The 16,114-nt window shown below is 36.6% G+C and overlaps 1 long non-coding RNA gene across 2 annotated transcripts in view; it reads left to right on the forward strand.

The window, feature by feature from the left end:
• The window catches only part of LOC106029145 (uncharacterized), a 95,507-nt gene that overhangs the window by 56,297 nt on the left and 23,096 nt on the right, over window positions 1–16,114 (forward strand). The window contains exon 4 of one of the 2 annotated variants that reach the window (XR_002788353.2): window positions 556–9,370. The exons of the other annotated variant lie outside the window; for it this stretch is intronic. This is a non-coding gene — a long non-coding RNA (uncharacterized LOC106029145). Of the gene's footprint in view, window positions 1–555; window positions 9,371–16,114 lie in introns of those variants that run through there. 2 annotated transcript variants of the gene reach the window in all.

The following is a 16,114-nucleotide window of genomic DNA, read 5'->3' on the forward strand; positions in this document are numbered from 1 at the left end:
GTTACCATCATCATATTACAGTGATACAGGCAAGTCTATGTTTATAACACAATTCAAGATAGCTGAATCATGGAAGGGATCCATGTGTCCATCACCTCATGACAAGATTAAAATGGGGTATAATTAAAGAAGGATAATTCTGAGTCATTTCTATGGAGATAGTCTTGGCAGAGATGACTCAGGATTATCCTTCTTTAATTTTACCCCATTTTAATCTTTTCATGAGGTGATGGGCACACAGGTCACTTCCACGAGATGGGAAGGGAGGGTGGAGGGAGGGAGAAACCAACAAGATGCCATATGTATTCTGAAAGTATTCTGAGACAACAGTTTTGAATTTATGATTCTGGGTCTCGGTTTACTTCCCTGATGCCTCCCATACCGTTCTCAACTAGTCTTGAAAGAAATGCTCGCATCTAAAAATGTCACAGTTATAAGCTCAACTGTGTCCTCTTGCAAGTTCATAACCTCTGAGGTAATGCTTCAGAGACAAGGCTGTTGAGAAGACAGTTAAAATTAAATGAGCACTGAGGTGGATCTCTGTTCCAATCACAGTGTGCCTCCTATAAGAAGAGGAAAGATGCCTGTTTATCCTGTATACAGAGGCGGAAGGGATGCGAAGACGTGGCAAGAATGTGGCCCTCTATGAACCCGGAAGACAGGCCTTAGAAGGAGCCAGTCCTGCCAGTACACTCATCTCGGACTTCTACCCTCCAGAATTGGACAACGTACATTTCAGTTGTTTAGGTCTCAAAGTCTGTCATAATATGTTATGGTGGCTTGAAAATACTAACATAGTCATCATTTGGAAAGAATGAATATGAGGAGTATACAGAGATATTTAAAGAGAAGCAAAGAACAGAAGCTTGTTTTTGTTTATTTTCTGTTGCTATAACAAAATACCCAAAGTTGGCTGCTTTATAAAGAAGAGAGGTTTATATAGCTCACAGTTGGAGGCCAAAAGTTCTAGATTAGACAGCTCGTGTCTGTTTGGCCTCTGTTGTTGCTTTGGCTACATCACAACATAGTAGAGAAGAGGAAAAGGAAATGGTAGTACATAGAAGGAGCCAAATACATGGGACAGCTTTTTTTTCTTCCTTCTAATTTCCCAACCTTAGAGACTTTTCTTTGGGAACAAGAATATACTCTCATGAGAAAAGTGTTAATTCTGTCACATGGTGGTGGCCCTGTTACCTAAATGTCTCCTATTAGGACTCCTTCTAATGATTACACCTCCTCCTAACATCATCGTACTGAGAGCCAAGCTTCTAGTATATGAAGCATTGGAATTCATGCTCAAACCATATCCAAACCACTGCAGAGCTCTTCCAATCATAATTATATAACTACATAATTACATAACTATGTAAAATAAATGAGTAAGTCACATCAGACTAAAGGTCATCACAGGAAGTAGAAAAATGATTTAAAAATACAACCCTCCATACTATCCCAAGATATTATAATATTGAAGACGATATAACTTTTTTTGAAGTGAGAAGTCATAGGAGAAAAGATGGATAGGAGAAGAGAAAGTTGTGAGAGAAGGAATCTTTTATTAGAAAATTCTAGAAGTTTTGGACCAAGTCAAGCTGTTTATGTGTAAAGGACACAGATAATCTCAGACATGGCAGGATGTGGTAAATAGAATATCCCTGTGTTTTCCTTGAGAAATGTACACGATGAAAACTAATACTATTTAACAAATATTTAACAAATAGAAATCACAGAAGACTTCCTATTTTTAATGTATTTGGAAAAATTTTAAGTGATATGTATATGGACACAAAGAAAACTATGATGCATTCTATAGACTAAAACATAAAGGATTAGATCAGAACATACTAAAACTAGAAATTTAGTATAAAAATGAAATACAATCTCAATCACCTAGAATTTACAAAAATAACAATAACTCAATCACTTTTTAGATGGAAGAGATAAGAAAAATGAAATTGCAGAGTGTATAGAAAAGAATACTATTATAAAAACATTATATACAGAAACCCACATGTATCTAAAGCCATGCTTAGAAGTATATTCATGTCCTTGACTACCAAATTAAATAAAGTTTTAACATAATTTTAACTGGCAAAATTACCAGAAAGCAGAAGTAAGAAGTTAAAAAGATAATAGCAAACACTAGTGGATGAGAAAACAGTAGAATAAGAACTCCTGTGACAAGACAAATCACCAGGTAATCTAACTTTGAAAAGGTTGCATAACTGTACAGCATTAGGAATCAAGAGAAAAGATAACCAGATACAGAGAGGATTATAAGAAATGCTCAGGATTTTCTTTTCACAAACATAGTTGAAAGCCTGGATAGACAAGTAATTTTTCAAAAAGGTGCATATGACCAAAACTGACCTCAGCTGTTAGGGAAGATTCCAACAAGGCAAATACACAATAGAAAATGGGGAAAAATTTGAGAAATTACAGCCCCTTAACAGACAAAGGTCTTAATACTCATGATATTTTAAATGTGAATCTTTCAGACATTTAGAATATATATCAAAGCACTATGTATGCTGTCCCAGAACTGACTTTAAACATTTTTTTTTTGGTGGGGTAGGATCTCACTATGTAAACATGTCAGCCTAGGCTTGAATTCAATGACTTTCCAGCCTCAGCCTCCCACAATACGGAGATTATAGGCATGTTCCTCCATGCCCACGTCCAGGATTAAATTAAGAAAGGCTTTCAAATGAGTTTTACAAAACTATCATGACACTGAAACCAAATTCTAAAAAACAAACAAAAAATCTATACTTACTTTACCAAGTGGGAACAAACCCAAAGTTAAAAGACTGGTTTTATAAATTTACACAATAGAGCATATGCATCTACAGAGGGATGCTATCTTTATATGCGTGTGGAAAGATATTATTTAAAAAACAGGGTTCAGAGCAACTGTAATATGCATCTATTTGAATGAGAATACATAGATTTATGAATGGATCATTTGATGAATAAACTATTGTGGGTGGTAATGAATATTAAAGCTAAGCTAAAAGTTGTTTTAATGTATCTTGACTTTTGTACTTTCAAAAATTTTATGAGCATATATCTGTATTATTTTCATTTAATCATTTATCAGATTCTTTATACAAAATAGAATTTGTACAGTCAGTAGATTAGCTGCTACTCTTGCATTATATAACTGGTCTAGAATTAAGGGCATGACATTTATTTTACGCATGTATTTTCATAAGATAGCATATCGAGTAAGATTGTGTTTTCTTTCTTTCTTTATAAAATAGAATTGTCAAGTTGGTTAACTCCTGAATATTCTATGAGAAACAAACTTACTACAAGGTTATAGAATTTGAAGTATACTGATCTGATATACCTCATTAGAAATACATAATTACTTTGCAGAAATACTTGTTATTGCATTTTCCATCATAAATTTCCATTTTTCCTTCTAGCCATTTGAAGAGACTAGCTAGTACACAGTACTTTAGAACAAACTAGCATCAAAAGGTTCCAGTGTCCTCTTCCAACCTGTTACAATTCTTGACCTTCATTTAGCATTCAAATAATGAGAAATTTCTGAAAATCTCACTTATCTGGTAATGGGACAGCTTATGTTAACGCTGTACATTTGACTGTTTGTCTGATGAATACTTTGCCTGATGAGATTTGTCTGGAAAACTTTTCACACAGGTTTACGCTCTTGCAGAATGCCACATGCGAATAATGAATCTCTTCAGAGAGATGATTTTTCTTTTTGTGAGGAAAGAGTATTTTGAACTGTGGCATGAACATTCCAGCGCCTGCAATGGGGCAAGTGTTATACTATGAAGTGGTGTACAAGAAATAGGGAAAAGACAATCCAGAAATGAGAAGAAGGTTATTAAAAGTTCTGAGATTGGGACACAGTTATATTTGCAGTGTAAGATTTTGGAGACTCATTGCTAAGGTGCACCCAGGCTTGATAACTACTCTGTCGAATTTTTAAAGGAATATTTAAATATGTGATGCTTGGAGGGTCAGCACTGTCTTACCTTTCTATATTTGTCGAGGTGACAGCAACTTGGAACTCACATACATACTGTTTTTGAGGGTGGGGGCCACTGGTGCATTCATAAATGTGGTTAGCAAAGTAGAGGAATCCTCTTAGTTTTGGTCTGGGGGTGCTTCCTTGGTCCAGAACTTTTTTTTAGCATTCTTGAACCCTGGCTAATGAAGTGCTAATGGGGTGTTATTACTGGCTACTAGACCAAGGCATCAGAGAGACAGGCTGGTAAACACCCTTTGAAGTATGTGCCTAATCCTTTGAAGTGCGCTTCTAGTGGGAAGATAAGCACATTTCCTGTAGTAGACATCCTTAGTTTTGTGTCCTGACCCTATGTTATAGATTCTAGGTCAACACATTTGCTGGTCTTCAGGTAGTACTTAGGGAAAGAAAGTTCGTTATGGAGATGGTTTAGGGCTTGGCCTTCTCGTGTTTGACTTGGCCAACTTGCCTCAAATAGGAAACCTCTAAATAATTAACTGTAAACTTGCTTAGGTGATTTTTTATATTCTACCCTCGCAAAACACAAATAGAAATATAGGTCAAACCCAGGGAATATAACCTGAGATGCCACTCTAAACTTCTCATTTTTAATTTCTCTTCACTCTCCCTTCGCCAGCACTATGATTAAGGTAAAAAGCTGAATCTTATTGTGTTTTTTAAAAATTTCCCCAGTTTTTAAAATACTGGTTTTTTACTGAAGGAATACTGAATCTTTTTGATGAATGGATATGAGTGGATTGGTTATTACATGCATAAAAACCCAGAAGAAGTTGATCTACTAAGTTTTTAAGAGTAGCAATCTATGCCTTTAGATCAAACTTCAGCAAGAAAAATTAAAGGTAACATATGGATGCTTATGTTTTACTTTTTTTTTTTGTCTTTTTCCTTTTTATCGGTACCAGGGATCGAACTCAGGACTGCCTGCTTGCAAGGCAGGCTCATATTTTACTTTTTACAAAAACAGACTTTATTTTTAAAAACAGATTTAGATCACTAGCAAAACTGAACGTTAGGTATAGAGATTTCCCACATCCCCCTTCCCTCATACACACAGATTCACTATCTCTGTACCACAATACTACGTTTGCTACAGTTGATGAGCTCACAGAAACATTTGTATTACCATCTACATTTAGGTTTATTCCCAGGGTTGTGCAGTCCATAGGGTCTTGGTATATTTTTGTAGTACATAATATCCCCATTCCTTTTTGGGAACTGGTACACATACAGGTTTATTCCCTTATAATACCCCCCTCCCCATTCATCTCTTGGTTTTCTTTGCAATATGTAATATTTACATTCCTTGTGTGGAACTGGTACTTTGTGCAGTGACATGTACCTACCATTATAGTATACAGCCGATAATGGAATGGTAATCGAGATTGCCATTTTAAGGCAGTAAAACTAATTATTTTATACATTTCCTAGCGTCAGTTAGTTTTGTTAAAATGGCTTGTTTCATTTAGTAATGTGAGGTTAAATTTCCTTCATGTCTTTTTTATGGTACCAGGGATCACACTTCTGACCTTGCACTTGCCAGGCAGGTGAATTATACTCTTTGGTGGATTCATTCATTGATGAGTTCAGGAGCTGAATGTGCTGTTACGAATTGGAGTCTGCTTGGATGTGTCACTTGGCCGTGACCTGGGAGAGTGTAGTCCTGTTTCCTGGCTATCAGGGGATGAGCAGACGTCCCCTCTCATGCCTTCCAACATGCTGCTTCTGCCTTGAAGTCTGCCCACTTTAGAACCCACTGGAAACTGTGAGGCAAACAAATCTGGCCCCCTTTAAGTTGGGGGTATCAGGTATTTTGTTTCTGTAACAGACAAGTGACAATTCTCTTTCCTTTATCAGAAGTGTAGTTTGCAAATGTTTTTTTCTAGTTTATGGCTTGTCATATCACACTCTTGACAATGTCTTTTCAGAGCTGACATTTTACATTTTAAATGAAGTCTATAATTCTTTTATAGACTGAATCTTTGTTGTTATGTTCAAAATAAGACTGTCCAATCTGAGGTAACAAGATTTTCACCTATGTTGTGTTTTATAGTTTTTCATTTTTGAGTTTTGAGATCCATATCATCCAATTTGAGGTTAGTTTTATTTTATTGTGAAAGTGTCTAAATTTTTTTTTTTGCATGATTTTCCATTTCAGGACAGTTGTCAAAAGATCATCTCTTCTCCATTGTATTATTGCCTTTACCCCTTGGTCCAGGCACTTGACTATGTTCAAGTGTCTATTTTTGAGCTTTCTATTCCATTGATATGTTTATTCTTTCAGTAATATCACATTCTCTGGATTCCTTTAGCTTTACAATAAGTCTTAAAGTCAGATAGTGTGAATTCTGTGACATTGTTCTTTTTCTTTCAGTGTTAAATTCATTTTTCTATTTCCCTCTCCATAAAAAACTCTAGAATTATTTTGTCAATATCTGCAAACTAAGTTCCTGAGATTTTTTTTAAGTTCCTGAGGTTTTGATTGGAATCTTATTACATCCATAGGTTGTTTGGGAAGAAATGCCATTTTAACAATATTGAGTCTTCCTATTCACGATCACAGAACAACTCTCTATTTACTTAATTCTTTTATTTCTTCCCTTAGAATTTTATAGTTTTTCTTCACATAAATATACATATTTTGTTGGATTTACACTCAAATAGTTATTTTTCTAGGTGCTATTGTAAACGGTATTGTGTTGTCAAATTTAAAATTCCATTTATTCATTTGCTATACACAGGGACATGTTCGGCTTTTGTATATTAATTTTGAATATTAATCACTTAGTAGTTTCAGGAATTTTTCTTTCAGATTTTCTACAGAGATGGTTATATCATCTGGAAATATGATAAAAGAAAGAATAAGTAAAGGGAAGAGTCATTTTTTATTTTCATTTTATTGCTTTAATCTTTTTTTCTTTTGATTGAGAGAGGATCTTGCTATGCAGTTCAGACTGGCCTGGAGCTTACCTTGTAGCCCAGGCTGGTCTCGAACTCGCAACAATCCTCTTGCTTCAGTCTCCCAAGTGCTGAGATTACATGTATACACCAGCATACCAACAATGATTAAGCTTTAGTGAGTATATAGATAACTCTAGCTCCAAGAGCTGTGTTCTTTACTCTCCAAAAATATTTCTTGGGATGTAACAAAATTTAAGTCCTCACCATAGTAATTTTATTAAGTTAGTTACTTTATAAAACATTGCAGACATCATAATTCTGAACATAGCAATTTACCAAGCAGTAGTTAACTGGTGAGGTTTGCTGGGCATGTTTTAGAAAGGAAAGGAAATGCCAAAACCTCCTTAAAGTTGTTCCATTGCAGCCTAGAAAAACAGAGAGTTGTTTCTTAGACACTTGAATCAGATAGTTTCCCTCTTCTGTTCTGAAGCACAGCTCTGGTAGAAATAGTCTAATAAGTTAGTACGAGGTAGTATATGCACTCAACATATTCCACAACTTGTACTTAGTAAAGGAGAGGTCTACCTTTCTTCAGCTTCAAAGTTGGAGGGTTTTGGTCATTTAATTTTTAAATATCTTCTCTTGAGATAAGCAGTCTTTTTGACAATGGATTTTTCATATTCTCATGCTTAATATTAAGACAAAGCAATTTTAATACTAGCTGTAGCCCACATGCCCTTGCTGCAATCTATTTTTCTTGGCAAGACAGGCAGTAGTTCAAGGAGGTGTGGTTAAGGCCGTGTTACCGAATGGTGGTAGCAAGTACTACATAGTCTTTTTGTCATGTTGCAGCCTTCATTTCCAACTTATCGACAACTGCTATGGAATCAATGACAACATTATTAGTCCTGTTTTTCATTATTAGATCCGATTTAGTAGCAGTTCAGGTTCCTGATTTTAACCCCTAGACAGCAAGATCCAAGTTCCCTTGTTTGCACATTAGCACCTAAGTGCTAAGGGGTTAAATAACCAGCACCAAAGATACTGAGCTTCTGACTGTAGCATTTGGCAGGATTGAAAGGAAAGGAAGTTGTGCTACATGTTGAAGGAATTGTGAGCAATAGAAAAAAGACCAAGAGAAGATAAAATGTTGCCAGACCGTCTTTCACAGTGGCCTATGTCCTCCTCTAGGAGCCACACCTTTCTCTGTCTTTTGGCTTTGCTTAGCTTTCTTCTGTTTTTCACAGGTCTCACACAGTGTCTGGGTCCCACGAGTGGGTGTCCACTGCCCTGCTGCCATCGCTGGCATCTCCAGGTGGATGTGAGTGTGTGTGAGGGAAAAGCCAAGCAGATGTGAGTCACTGAGCTGGCTCTAAGTGGCTGGCTGTCTTTTCTTCTTGTAAGGAGAAGTGGCGGGGAAGCCGTGCTGGGGAGAACCAGCCAGGGAGCTGGTCACCCTGTGTGCTGGTAGAGAGTCTGCCACCCGGGAGAAGCAGAGGGAAACCATCTCTGCCACTGCCTCATCCCTCCCCTAAGCAACCAGACAGGCCACAGGCTGAGGTGACAGTAAATGAAGCAAGGTAGCAACCTGACATTTAAGTTGTTTGATTGACTTTGCAAACCTGGAGCCAGTAGCTTGAGCAACTAATTAGAGGATAAAATGATGAAGTACAGTAATGACTGTGGATTTCCTGCTGCCCTATCATTGCCTTGTTTTGTTTTACTTTACTGTTTTACTTTCTTTTAAAAAAGGACATTTGTCGGAGTTTATCTTCACTTAAGCTCTATTGTGGAGATAGGTTTGTTTATGTTATTCCTTTTTTGGCTTTGAATGTCCATAGATCTATAGTGGTATAACCAGAAACTCATCGATTTTATCAGTCTGTTCAAAGAATCAGTTTTTGATTGTGTTGCTTTCTCTCTTGATTTCCTGTTTTAAATTTCATTGATTTCTACTCTAATTTTATTGTTTCTTTTCTTCTGTTACTTTGAATTAAGAGTCTCTTCTTTTTTTAATTTCCTAAAGTAGAAACTTAGGATCCTGGTTTTAGAGCTTTGTTCTTTTCAAATTAGGCACTCAGTGCTATAATTTTTCCTCTAATTACTGCTCTTGTTGCATTGTACAAATTTTGATAAAGTTATGCTTTTATTTTCATTTAGTACAAAATACCTCAAAATTTCTCTTGAGATATATTATTTTATCTGTATGTTATGTAGAAATATGTTGTATAATCTCTATGTATTTGGAACCTCCAGCTACCTTTCTATGAAATGGTTATGTTTAATCTAAGACAAAATCAATCTATATCCTTTTAAGTGTTTCTGAAATACACCTTTGTGTGGGGAGTAGAATGTTATGATAAATTTTTCCAGTTAACTTCTGTATGAATTCATCAGAATGAGCTGTGGTCACCTCCCAGTTAATAAATTTCAATCATTTTAGCATTATCTGCCATAAACAGACTGATCTTTGTTATGTTCAATAAACATTAGTGGATTTCTGCATTTGAAGTAATTCCAATTTTCACCAAGTTCAAATCCTCTTCATTTTTTACCTGAATTATTAGACTAATCTCTTAATTCATTTCCTGTTTCTAACTTTGGTTTTCCCATTGCATATACAGTAAAACCTTGATGATGAGTAACTTGTTCTGAGAGTGTTGTGCAAGATGAGCAAATATTTCTAGTGAATTCTAACAATAAAGCAGCAAGAGGCTATGGAGGAGATCTCATTTGGAGAGGAGGAGGAGAAATAGGCAGAGGAATCCCTTCCTTCAAATGAGTTTAGGGAGATGTGTAAAATGTGGGAAAAGTACACAATTCTGTAGAAAATCATTACCTTAACAAGCTTGCAGAAGTGTGAACAATCAGTCTGTTTAATGACAAGGTGGTGTCACATTTCTGTGAAATCTTTGAAAGGAGGCAAAAAGCAAGTGTCGTTGGGGAGATTCTTCCTTCAAATTGCATGAAAAAAAAAAAGGTTCTATTAAGCCAATAGACTGCAGTGATTCCAACAGTGATAATAAAAGGCATCCTACACTATAACCCACCCCTCTCATCTCCTCACACCAGCCACAAAGGTTTTCAAAGGTAAGTACGTTAATTTATCTTTCTTTGCCTTTTTATTTTCTTTAATATTTTGTATTGTAGTACTGTAATCATTTCATATGAATGTTTTTGGGCTATAGGACAAATCATATGAGCATACATTCTTTCTTATGGGGAAATTGTCTTTAATATACAGGGGCTTTGGATTACAAGCTTGTTTCCTGAATGAGTCATACTCATAAACCAAGGTTTTACTATATTTGTAATCAATGTAATATCAATCATAACATTTCCATAACAGTAGTGATATACGTATATACCAATATGTGTGATGTATTCATTTTATTTCAAATGTCTCAGTAGATTAAAATTGTCCCATTGCCTAGAGCAGTGGTGACGAACCTGCGGCATGCCTGCCCCATCAGGCTGTTGTATTATGGAAGCACTGAAAGGTTCTCTGCCCCTGGCCAAGAAGGTAAAGTACAGAACAAATTTCAGAACAAATTTAATTTTAATCTGAATCGTTCGACTCTGACTGTGACCTTCATTCCCAGAAGTTTGCTCACTGCCCAGTAGGCCACCGGCAGGCATACTTCTGAGTGTTCCTCAACGGTGACCTTCTTGGGAGCCCTTCCAGGAATCCTTCTTTCTTTCTTTGTCCATCTAAATCCCCTCTGTCCTTTGTCCACAGCTCCTTACCTTCAGTTTTCTGAGTGCTTCTCACATTTTGTTTCAGATGGCTATCCAAATGTCAGCTTTCCTACTGTATTTTCTTCATCTTTATTTCCTTTAGCTCACAACCTTGTGTAAAGTAGGTGCTCAGTAAATGTTTGTGAACTGGAGATCAAGTATGGAAAGCTCTGTGTGAATGTGGCCAAACCATTGCACTGACTTCATTCAATCCGAGCCAGATGGTCAATTAGAGATTTGTTGGAGGGAGAATGACAGGGATTAATCCAGATTTTTCCAAGTAGAGTAGAAATGAACTAGAGAAAGTTCTAATCTTATGCAGGTCCCCACAAACACATAATTGATATTTTTCAATGGATATGGTTTATATCTTGGTTCATAGGAATATTCATTTTATTTTTCAAGGATTTCCCTGAAGGTTATAACACTTAACTATGATTAGACAGATCCTTATCCTGAAAAAAAAATGTCAATTTGTATTTTAGTTGTTTGGAATTGTGATCCTTCTTTATTTCAATAATTTTTGTGCTTTTTCATTTAGTGGAATCTCCAAATATCAGTCAAGTCCTTCTCTGACAATTCTTCCTTCCCCACCCCCATTTCCCTCCCTTTTGTTTGTCTGGTGTTTAAGGTAATAGCACGTGCTCCCACTGGGGAGACAGGCTCCCGCCAGCTCCAACTGAGTTCCTCGCAGCAGGCATGGGTCAGTTTTGTGAAGTCGTCTCCCTTGGCCCCAGTGAAGAGACTTGTGTAATAGGAGGCTCAGTGAGTGTTGTGCAAATACATCATTTAATAATGATGATGAAGCTCATAAAGGGAGTGCAGATGGACATACAGTGACCCCGAATCAGTTCAGAGATATTATTTGAAAACCTGAGTAGGTGATATTGTTTACACATCACATTATCTGATCACTCAGTTTTCTGTGGCAACTAGTGCAGGATGGAGAAGAAATTCTGTGCAGTTCAGTAATTTGGGAGAAGCCCCCACTGGGATGGGAGAAAAGGACGAGATTTGAAGGCCACTCCTGGAAGGGATCCGAGTAGCCAGCTGTTCGTAGAACTCACCACAATGTTTGGTGAAGAGTGTAATTTCTGGTAAGAACAGAGAAAAGCTTTTTTTTTTTTTTTTTTTTTAAGGTCAAGCACTTTAAAAGGAACTGTAAGCAGTTTTAATAATAGGGTTTTCTCTTTTTTGAACGAAGAGACACTTCAATTTTAAATTTGGTGGGTCACGTGATTGTGTCATGTGACACAACTAGAGTGGAACGTGTGAGCGTGTGGCTGTGTTTTCACTGAGGAAAGTATGACTTATATTTGTAACATTGCAGTTTTGAGAAAGAGAGACTAATTTCTGTTGTGGGCGTTCTGCCTCTGCAAGAATACTTAGAACTTTGCTGCATTTAGGAAGGAAAATAAAAATGTCCGCATCATGTTTGTCACTGTTATACAAATAGAAGTCTGATCCTATGGGCTGTGCTTCTTAATATGGTCAAGATATTTTAAAAAAACCCAAATTGTTTGTTACTGTACTTAGTTGTATGCATTGAAAGATTAGCTTGTTAGCTCAGGAATTTATGCATTGTGGAAGTGAAAATACAAAGAGGTGTTGACTAAATTGTAAGATCCTTAATTTCTAGCTCCCTGCCTTATATCACTAAAGTGTTTATTAGGCCATTACAAAAGATCTACTGGATGCATGAATTTAAGATGTTTGAAATGTAAGTATGCATTAATCATTTTAAAATGTCATCAGGTATCAGTGAGTATTAATAATGGCAACTGACATTATTATTTAAAAAGGTTAATACAAATATTATTAATGATAGAATTTTTGGTGTGGCTAAAAGATAAGAAATATGAAATAAAAGTGGCCTTTGTTTTAAGAATGTGGAGAGAGACTCCATGACCTCCAGGGTCTGGCTTTCTCTCTACAGGATACGTGGTGTGGGGGCATACATATATCTTAGGTCTGGGGTGGTGCCTAAGGGGCATTACTGATGCACTGGTAGCCCATTGGAATTCATTTCGCTCCTCAGGTAAATTGCCTAGGGGCGGGGAAGGTGACCTCAAGATGGAGCCCCTTGGTTTCCCCTCCCAGCCTCCCACCGCTGCAGCTTCCCATTTAGGGCAAAATGCTTTCAATTAATATTAGTACAGATATTAGAGGTGTAAAAGGTATAAAAGATATTAAAGGTTGATTTGACTGACATCTTAAAAAGTTGCCATTATTATATGATTTTGTTAAACTATATTCTATTTCATGCTGTATAACAAAATCCAGGGCTTACTCACTGAGCTACATTCCCAGCCCTTTATAAGACAGGGTCTCATCAAGTTGTTTAGACTGTACTGAAACTTGTGACCTTCCTGCTTCAGCCTCCAGAGTGCTGGGATTATAAGTGTGTGCCACTATTCCTGGCCAGGATATGTCTTTTAATATAACAGTCAAGCCAATAACCAGATTAATTGGCCATAAATGAATCAGCACTCAAATCATGAGGATGTTGAGATTATTAGGTCTAAGAAATATATAAATAGACTTCTGGTCAGTGTCATTAGTTGCTGTCTTTATTTAACTAGTTGAAAGACATAGCTAATTAAAATTTTATTTTACTGATAAGAGTTCTTTTCCAATGTGATTTTTCCACTTTCCCCATCAGAACTTTTGCACAAAGCCTTTTCTTTTGTAGCTAGTCTTACATGCTTGGCATTACTCTACTAGACAAGATGGTATACGTTATGCACATAAAGTATAAGATTTTGTTTACATCTTTTTTCCAGATGCAGGACACTGTGTTTTCTCTAAAGAACTCTGTTCACAAATCTGAATACTCTGTGGGTAACAATAAATTACTGAGGCCTCATATTGGATGGTGAAAAGGAGCATGGATGTCCATTTTCTTAATAGAAATTTTAGAGAATTGGACTAGTTTTTCCTTTATTCATGGCATTCGTGTTTCATGAAGTCCTGCCTGATTTCAATCTGGCGTTTTCTCTTTAGTAGAACAATCTGCTGCCTCAAGAGATCTGGATTCTGATTGCCAAGATTCCGGTTCTCATCCTACCTCAGATTAGCAACTCCATTATTCAGCCTCAGTTTTCTCATTTATAGAATAATGGAAAAACTGGTAGAGTTGATGAGCATACAAGGCCACTAGTTACGTGAAGGGATGCATAGAAGGCATTCTAAGCTTATTGATTAGCCTGGTAGCAGTTTCTATTTATTTTCCTTTTTTCAATGGTCCTTAAGTGTTTTTCTTTTCTTTTCTTTTTTGTTTCTCAAATCAACTCTCTCACTCAGTCTAATTTATTTATCATATATGGATCTACAGCATAGCTTAAAAAGCAATGAGACTGGTTTCCATGTGTAGTTTTTGGAGCAGATCTCATTATAGTTAGAGTTTCTCCAGTAATTATAGAAAATACTTATTTAAACAGCAAGACATTTTACAAGTGACGCAAATGTAGATTGCTCACTCCCAGGGATTCACGTATTTTGTATGTATTCCTGGAAAGTCACTGTTCCCGCTTTGATTGTCTCTTCCTCTATCTACTCCTTTGCTCCTATTTATTTTTCCGGCTTTGGATTCTAGCTATCATTTTTTTCTCCTTGCCATATACTAGAGTTGATTTTCTTCTAACATTGCTTCGTAATGGAGCTCAGCTCACTGTCCTTTATCCTGTGTCCTGTGTGCTGGTGACAAGGGAAGATGAGTGGAGTTGTATTTTCCAGGTGCTTCCCAGTACTCGGTGGCTGATTGTGAACATGGGGCATGTTCCCAGGGGCTTCATCTTCGCACTTTAATAATAAATGGCTCACAATACCTAACACATCCTGTCCTGTTTTGCTCAGAATTTTTGGTAACACTGTTCTGCCCATCTTTGCTGACTCCCAACCTCTAGCATATCTTTCAGTGCTCAGCCTGGTGACTGTTTTTGCTGGAAAGCTTTTCTGTGATAGCTTTTTCCTTCCGTCTACTGGATACACTGCTCTCCTTTTAGCATCCTTTGCACACTGTACATAGCTCTGTTTTTAAAAATTCATTTACTAGGCAATGATTTGTTTATGGGTCCATTTTCTCTGGTAGACTGGAGTCTGTGACAGTGGGTTTACATATTATTCATTTCTGTATCTCCACTGTGTAGTGTGGTACACAGTGAAGTGCGTGAGAGCCAGAGTTACTTGAGGTACTCTTAATCCCGCCTCAGTGGAATCTGTGACCGTGAATACATGCTTAGCTGATCTTGACTTCCTTTTGTAGATGTTGCCTAAGAGTCCTCAACACAGGAATGTCTTCCAGATTATTTAACGATTTGGATAACCTAGCTCTTCTCTGATTTTCAATCTTATTATAGAAGTGTCTGTATTTTCTAACTTAAAATTCATATCTTTATATTATTTATAGACTTTTTGCTATGTTGTAATATAGTTTCTTTGCCAACCACATGTATTTCCAATTTACTCTTTTCTAAACAGAACACTTATTAAGAAAATGGACTTCCAAAAACACATGTGACAAATGCCTATGACATGCCTGAAACAAAACGAGCCATGCAACATCTTTGTTTCTCAAAGAAGAAACCTGTAGGCACATAATAAATCCCTCCCAGGATGAAAACAAAGAAGCAATTACCTGAACTGCTTCCTGTGGGAAGCCCAGCATCCTACCACCCATGGCGATGGCTTGGGTGATTGCTTTCAGAGAGGTTACATCACTCTAAGGAAATCCATTCATGTGTTTCTCAACAAATGAGCACTTTATTTTCTTGGACAGAAAACAAAGTTTGTGGCTTCATTCCAGTTATTTTCTTCTTTCTACTTTTTACTTTTGTTTTAAAAAGTGGTTGCTGAAGATGCAATTTTAAATAATACGGTGAGAAGCTGAACAGTGGTTGTCACGACTGATAAGTGGGGTGAAGCCTTGGGTGGCTGCAGAACGCAGCTGCCGCGCTGTCCCCCCCGAGCCTCAGCACTAAGCAATGACTTCCACAAGTGAAGTGGTCACGAGATGCTTAAATTGCAGATGCTGTTGCTGTTAGTCTGGTATAAATCATATCTTCAAATGAAAATTTTGGCATTTGTTTCTTGAGCTTGCAGGAGAATCACCAACTCATTTTGTAGAAAACTATTCATTTTAATTCAAAATTCTCGAGTTTTTCTTTGTTCTAAAATTTGTTGTTCTTTTAGTAATAGTTGTTTAAATAGAATAACGGGATGAAATTAGAAGTTCAAGAAGAGGTTGTTAACTTGGAAAAGTATATGAATTAGACGCAAATGGTGAAGTAACATCTTTTATCCTACCGTGACTCTAAGACTTTAGTACCAAGAACTTAAAAGCTGCATTTCAAAATTAATTTTTTCTGCTATCTGCAGAAAGCTATCTAACTAATGCTACAGAAAACACTTTATTAATCTCCCACTAATAGTTAAAGTTACTAATCATTGTTCTTT

The sequence above is a fragment of the Cavia porcellus genome, unplaced genomic scaffold, assembly GCF_034190915.1.
Source record: "Cavia porcellus strain 051 isolate PalLab524CR breed Dunkin Hartley unplaced genomic scaffold, mCavPor4.1 scaffold_14, whole genome shotgun sequence".
Taxonomy (NCBI): Eukaryota; Metazoa; Chordata; class Mammalia; order Rodentia; family Caviidae; genus Cavia; species Cavia porcellus.